We start from the raw sequence: 7,981 nt of genomic DNA, 5'->3' as shown, positions 1-7,981 counted from the left end.
CGTGTGATGTCTTGCTTAATGACCACTGGTCACATGATGCCTCAATTGCTGAATGACAAATGTTCAAAGACTTTAGCGGTCATAAGTCAAGGAGCACCTGGAAGAAGAGCTTGGGATGCAAGCAAAGTTTTCATAAGAAGATAGTTTAACATAATGGTAACTTTAAGGAGAAAAGGCAAGAGAGAATACAATTTATTTGGGATGAGATATTTTAAAAAGGGAAGAAGTTTTAAATAGTTCCCCGGAGAAGATATCTATTATCCACCAAATTAAGCTTCCACAGAGACAATTATTTGTGCTAATTAATAATAATTAAATAATAGATAGTATTATCAATGAGCGAGATGGAAATAAAGATCAATTATGCAAAAAAAAAAAAAGGAAATCTTGCCTGGGATTTTATCCTTCATTATTCACATTTTAAACGGCGATATTAGCACTTTTAACTCAGCAAGCTGGAGCTTTTTTTAAAGTTCAAGAAAGCAGCTTTTTCTTTCTAGCCAAGAGGTGGGTTTTTTTGGAATGTGAGAACTTGTTTTTTCAGCGACTACACAACAGAATGTGGATTCCGGAAAGCCTTGGAGGCACTTGCAAGCATTAAGTAAGATAAAAATTTATCTGGGAAAGGGAGTATATAAAAGCCATCAGTTTTCTAGAATCAATATTTTCTATTGAAATCCATCTCTTGCTGTTTCATCTCTTCTTTTCTGCCATACCAGATAAACCAAAGGTTTGTATTTGTTTCTGAATCCCATAAAAAGACTTTCCCACCCACCCTCTCACGGGTTCTGTTAACTAGGCCCAGTTTGGTGGGATCAAGGCACACAACAGCCAGCAACAACACAGTTCCTAGACAACAAACACAAACTCACTATTACTACTCACTTCTCCACAGCTACTCCCACCTGCCTTACTCCTCGTGAGGACTGCTAGAGAAAAACAGCCCCTTTCTAGGAGCTTCAGTCTGCTTTACTTCCACACACAAATACACACCTTCTTTCCTCACACCCTCAGTTGTTTCACAGCACAGCTATTGCAGGCAATTTTGCTGTATTGTCCCCAGGAAGAGGCCTTAAAGAGACAGGACAAAAGTAGAACAGGTGGTGTCAACTTTCTGGGTAGATTGTTCCTTCACACATACAGCCTTAATGGATGCTCTTTACTTTGCCGGAATTACTGGGTGTTTCCTATTTTTCGGGTGGGCAAAGAAGCCCCTTTGCAAAGGGAAAAGCGTCTCTCGAATTCAGGGCTCAATTTCTTACCAGCTCCAGGCCAAAGTCAGGGTGTCTGATCTTGGAGGCAACAGCAGTACCTGAATAAAAAATCTCTTAACCAACGATGCAGAATTACAAAAGGGGCTGCCTGCACTCCCTAAAATGGCGGAAGGCTGCTACAGTCTACTTAAAATGGCGGTTGGCTGACTGCCAAAGGGATCCAACTCAATGTGGCAGATGGTTTTTCCTCCCCCATCTGAAGTTGGCAAACTGCCAGTCTCTCCATGCCTCCAGGAGTGTCCCAAAGTTGCAAGTGCGTTTGCAGCCTGTTGTCACAAGGTTCCTGAAATTAATAATTAATAATAATAATTTAATTTTTATACCGCCCTTCTCCCGAAGGACTCAGGGCGGTGTACAGGGCAATACAATAAAATACAATATATAAAAATTAAAAGAAATATTAAATACAATAGCCCAATTAAATAAATTAATACAAAATGTTAAAATACCCCTAAACCCATCAGACCAGGCCGGCTTGTTCAAATAAATATGTTTTTAGGTCACGTCGGAAGGAGCGAAGGTCGGGAGCCATCCGGAGCTCCACCGGTAAACGGTTCCAAAGGTCTGGCGCGCCCACAGAGAACGCCCTCCCCCTGGGGGCCGCCAGTCAACACTCTTTGACCGACGGCACCCTAAGGAGGCCCTCTCTGCGGGAGCGCACTGGACGAAGGGAAGTTGATGCTGGCAGCAGATGCTCCCGTAAGTAACCCGTTGTGCAGCTTCTGCAGCTTGTTGGCTTGAGGAAGGAGAAAGCCATCCAACATGTTGAGTCCTGTCCTGTTCCCATTCTCTATTTACATTGCCTCCAAAGTGAAAATTCAGAAACAAGAGAAATGTAATATTAAAATCAACTACACTCCTTATCTTTGGAAAGTGGAAGGAAGGTGGCAGCAGATAAATATAGGGCTGTAGACAATATCCTTCTTGGCTATCAAAGCAATGCTAATACTTTGTTAATTACCTCCCAATTAATAAAATTGTGTGTTTGTTTCAACACAGTTGAGTAAAAATAACACTACCACCTCAACTTTTTACTTTTGCAAACTTGATATGCATGGCTATTTTTATAAGAAATCAAAAAAAACCAAAGAGAAAGTTTCATTTTTTTTCTGTCTCAACCACAAAATCCAGTAGCGGTTTCCAACTAGAAACGAAGTTGGATGTATTTTTTTTTTTATTAAAGCACTTAATCTGGCCATTCTCACTGCTGTCAACATGGATAACAACAAAGTTCCTTTTTTTCAAGTTCTTTGTCCATTTAGCCTAAAAGAAATATCTTGGGTTTAATTTTTATATTCTTTTTGAGACTCTTCTGTATTAAAACATGAATCTTATTTTAATATTTTAAAAATGTACATGTTTTTAACAAATCATTTTAATATAAAAACCTAGAAGAAAGGATCTGAATACTTTAAGCAATGCAGCCCCGTTGCTAGTTCGGCCGTTCCTTGAGATCCCCAAGCCTATTCCCACAACCGTATTTTAAGAGACTTCTGGAAGGAGATCAAGGACGGTGATCTCAGCGGAAAAGTCCAATCTCCTGGATCTGCAGGTAGTCTTCGATTAACAACAGTTCACTTAGTGACTATTGGAAGTTACAATGGGACGGGAAAAATGACTTATGACCATTTTTCACACCTATGACCATTGCAACATCCCAACGGTGACGTGATTTATATTCAGATGCTTGACAACTGACTCCCATTTGTGACAGTTGCAGTGTCCCTGAGTCACATGATCCCCTTTTGCAACCTTCTGACAAGCAAAGCCCATAAGGAAAGCACATTCACTTAACCGTGTTAAAAAAGTTAACCACTGCAGTGATTCACTTAACCAATATGGCAAGAAAATATGTCATGAAATAGGGCAAAACTCACTTCACAAATTCCTCACTTAGCAACCTACAGTAAATGTTGGGCTCAATTGTTGCAAGTTGAGCACTAACTGTCTATGTGACTCCTTAACAGCCAAAACCCACAACATACTTCTTCTGCTCTTGCTGACTGGGTGGAGGGATGTAATCGGAAGAGGGGGTCTCATTCCACGAAGGGCTTCAAAAGTAAAAAACGGCACCTTGAATTGGACTCCGAAGCAAACTGGCAACCATTTCAGCCTGGAGAGCAGAGTTGTCATGTCTGCCCTTCTTCTGGTACATAAAACTGCCCTCATCCCCACATTTTGTACCAGCTGAAACCTTCCAGATGCTCTTCAAGGGCAGCCCCATGTAGAGTGCATTAGAGTAGTGCACCCAGGATGGCTGTATACATTTGGCTATAAACTCCGTGCATCCCTAAAGAAGCAGTCTGGACAGGCTGTAAGGTGTCTAGGTAGATCAGGGGCCTCCCCAGATGAGGCCTGTGGAGGGCTGTGCCCAGAGAAAGAGGCCCCATAATGCTTGGGCAAAGCAACCGCCTCTCCTTCCTCCGATTCCCAAAGGCTGTCCTGAGCTGCTTCGGCATGTCTCGCATTTGGCTCCTTTTCAAAATCCTGGCTCAGGAAGCAGCCCAGCCTCTCATGAAATGAAATGAACCTTTATTGTCAAAGTACAACTATGTGTACATTGAGATTAACTGAGCCTCCCTTTGTGCTCCCTCCCCCCAACACACAGTGACAACAAACCCTCCATCTTACTACACCATGTGAACCAACTACACCACACACTGGCCTCCCAAGTCAATTCTGCATAAAATTCACAAAAGTTATTTCTCATTCAAAAGCCTAACAGCCCACGGATAGAAGCTGTTTTTCAGCCTGTTGGTATGGCTGGCTATACTCCTATATCTCCTACCTGATGGTAGGAGAGTAAAGAGATACCGTCCAGGGTGTGAGTCATCCCTGAGAATTTTCCTCACTCTCCCAAGGCAACGAGCCCTGGCAATGTCATCCAGTGGTGTCAGGGGACAGCCCACAATGTCTTGTGCTGTACTCACCACCCTCTGTAATACCTTCCTATCCACGGCTGTCAGACCAGCATACCAAACCACAATACCATACGAGAGGACGCTCTCTATAGTAGACCGGTAAAAGAGGGTCATTAGCCAGTGCAAAGCTTCAGGGGGGTGGACAAAGCAGACCCGACCCTCACTGTTTGTAACCAGTCCCTGAGAAAGTCTTGAATCCAATCGCAGATGGTGGGGGAGAATTTCAAGTCAGTCAGCTTCTCGATGAGAATGCTCGGCAAAATGGTGTTAAAAGCCGAGCTATAGTCAACAAAAAGCATCCTGACATAACTTCCAGGTTTCTCAAGATGACTTGCTAGAGTGTAAAGCAGTAGCTATTGCATCGTCTGTCGACCTATTTCCCCTATAGGCAAATCAAAATCCAGTGGGAGGCATGTCCTGAGATGTTAGAAAACCAAACCAAACCCAAGGGGGAGGGCATTCTCTGTGGGTGCGCCTGACCTTTGGAACCATTTACCGGATGGCTCCCGACCTTCGCTCCTTCCGACGTGATCTAAAAACCTATTTGTTTGAACAAGCCGGCCTGGTCTGATGGGTTTGGGTTTTAATTATTGTTTTAATATAATTTATTTTTACATTTGGGCACTAAGGCTTAATTTGTTTTTAATTTTGTATTTTGGTTATTTTGGTATTTATGGCCCTGTTCACCACCCTGAGTCCTTCGGGAGAAGGGCGGTATACAAATTAAATTAAATAAAAATAAAATAAAAAATAAATCTTTCGAAGCATTTCATGACTACAGACGTTAATACAATAGGTCTGTAGTCGTTCAGGCACTCAACTGCGGTTTTCTTGGGGACCGGGACAATGGTAGCTGCTTTCAAGCACGATGGTACACATGCTGTTTGCAAGGAGATGTTAAAAATCCTTGTCAGGACCCCTGCTAATTGGTCGGCACAATTCCTAACCACTATCCCCAGCACCCCATCTGGGCCTGCGGCTTTGCTGGGATTCACAGCCTTCAATACAGCTCTCACTTGGTGTTCACACAGGGTGAGTGGCTGAGAATCAGAAGGCCGGCCAGCAGAGGCTACGGGGTTTGGTCTTTTTACCTCATAGCGAGCGAAGAAGATATTACCCCCCGTAGATAGGGCTCGCAACTTGGGGGTCCTTCTAGATTCATGGCTCTCCTTAGAAGATCATATAGGAGCTGTGACTAGGGGGGCCTTCGCCCAGGTTCACCTGGTGCGCCAGTTGCGGCCCTATCTAGACCGGGATGCCTTGCGTACAGTCACTCATGCGCTCGTGACCTCTCGTTTGGACTACTGCAACGCTCTCTACATGGGGCTGCCCTTGAGGACCACCCGGAGGCTTCAACTGGTGCAGAATGCAGCCGCGCGAGTTGTGTTGGGGGTCTCCCGATACTCCCATGTTACACCTCTGCTCCGCGAGTTGCATTGGCTGCCGGTTGCCCTCCGGGTGAGATTCAAGGTGCTGGTTATGACCTACAAAGCCCTACATGGCATGGGTCCGGATTACCTACGGCAGCACCTGCTGCCGGCATCAACTTCCCTCCGTCCAGTGCGCTCCCACAGAGAGGGCCTCCTCAGGGTGCCTCCGATCAAAGAATGTTGATTGGTGGCCCCCAGGGGGAGGGCGTTCTCTGTGGGTGCGCCAGATCTGTGGAACCGCCTTCCGGTTGAGCTCCGGATGGCCCCCGACCTGTGCTCCTTCCGGCGTGATTTAAAAACTTATCTATTTGAACAATCTGGCCTGGTCTGATGGGTTTGGGGTTGGATTTAAATAAGTTCTTTTTTTTATTGAAAAGTTTTAAAATACATTTTATCTTTAACAATCCCCCCTCCCCCTCCCCTACCTATCGCTCCCTCCCCCTCCCCCCCCTTTCCCCCCCCCGACTTCCCAGAGCTAAGTACAGGGTATAAAAACAAAAAACAATCATAAGCATCCATATGCTACCAACAATAAATTCTTAAATCTATCACTCTCTAGCTCATATAAGATAACTACAAGCAATACTAATATTTCATATAGAAAAAAAAGAAAATAGAAAGGAAGACTTATTCAAATGCTAAATGAAACTTTTTAGTCCCATATTTGTTCTGGATATATTCAATCCACTTTTTCCACTCCATAATATAACGTTCTTGCGAATGATCTTTCAAATAAGCCGAGATCTTTGCCATTTCTGCCAGGTCAGAAACCTTTAAAGTCCATTCTTCTATAGTCGGCAGTTCCTCCTTCTTCCAATATTGACCTATTAAAAGTCTTGCTGCTGTAATTAAATTCAACATCAACTTAGTGTCCACAACAGTAGCATCTGTAATTATACCCAACAAAAAGAATTGCAGACAAAACTTTATCCTTTGCTTAAAGATCTTCTGCATATTCCACCAAATTTTTATCCAAAAAGCCTTGACATTTTTACAGGTCCACCATATGTGAAAATATGTTGCATCTTCGCCACCACACCTCCAGCATTTTGGCTGATAATTCGGATACATACTTGCAAGCTTTTTAGGATCTAAATGCCATCTATAAAACATTTTATAAAAGTTCTCTCTTAGATTTTGAGCTTGTGTAAATTTTACGTTCCTCACCCAGATCTTTTCCCACGTGTCCATTGTAATAACTTCTTGGATATTCTGGGCCCCTTTTATCATACAATCTTTAACAAGTTCTGTTTCTGAGTCGATTTCTATCAATGCAAGATATATCTGTTTAATATGTGCTGGACCCTGATTTCTAATTTGCTTTATCAAATTTTCATCAGTCATTGCAAAACCAGTTTTCTGATCTTCTTTCCACCTGGCCCGTAACTGAGTATATTGAAACCAGGTTTGAACAATCTTCTCATCTCGCAAGAGGTTATACGATTTTAAACACCATACACTTCTTTCCAAGCTTAAGATCTCCTTATACGTAGTCACGTCATGTTTGAAGCCAACATTTATGTTTTCTATTGCGTGTTTTGGAATTGCCCACAATGGCATCTTACAGTCTAACTTATGTCTATACTTCTTCCAAACTCTCAACAATGCCTGTCTTAAAATATGCACTTTAAACACATTATCTACCTTCTTATCATACAACAAATATGCATGCCAGCCAAATAACAAGTCATGGCCCTCAAGATTTAATAATCTCTCTTGTGTCAAATTAATCCAATCACTTATTCCTGCTAACGCAGCAGCTTCATAATATAATTTAAGATTGGGCATTTTGAGACCACCTCTTTCACGAGTATCCTGCATAATCTTAAGTTTAACTCGTGGCCTTTTCCCTGCCCAAACAAATTTATTGATACCCCGTTGCCATTCTTCCAAATTAGAATCTTTCTTAAGAACCGGTATCATTTGAAATAAGAATAAAAATTTAGGCAGGACATTCATTTTCACTGCTGCAATTCTTCCCAGCAAAGACAATTGCAATTTTTCCCAACTCTCCATTTCTTTTTGAATTTTTCCCCATAATTTTTCATAGTTATTTTTATATAACTTTGTATTAGAGGGTGACAAAAACACCCCCAAATATTTGACCCTTTTAGCAATCTCAAATCCAGTTAATCCTTCTAAAAGAGCCTTTTGCGATACTGTCATATTTTTGGCCAGAATTTTAGTTTTTTGTGCATTAACTTTAAATCCAGAAACCCTCCCATATTGCATTATTATCTCCATCAGGTCCACAACAGAGTTCTCCGGCTGGGTCACCGTAACAACCAGATCATCTGCGAACGCTCTCAATCTATAATCCTGATCTCTAATTTGTATACCCTTAATTCTTTCCGAA

The sequence above is a fragment of the Vipera berus genome (genome assembly GCF_964194415.1).
Source record: "Vipera berus genome assembly, chromosome: 2".
In the NCBI taxonomy this organism is placed as follows: Eukaryota; Metazoa; Chordata; class Lepidosauria; order Squamata; family Viperidae; genus Vipera; species Vipera berus.
Note: the sequence above shows the minus strand (reverse complement) of the source record.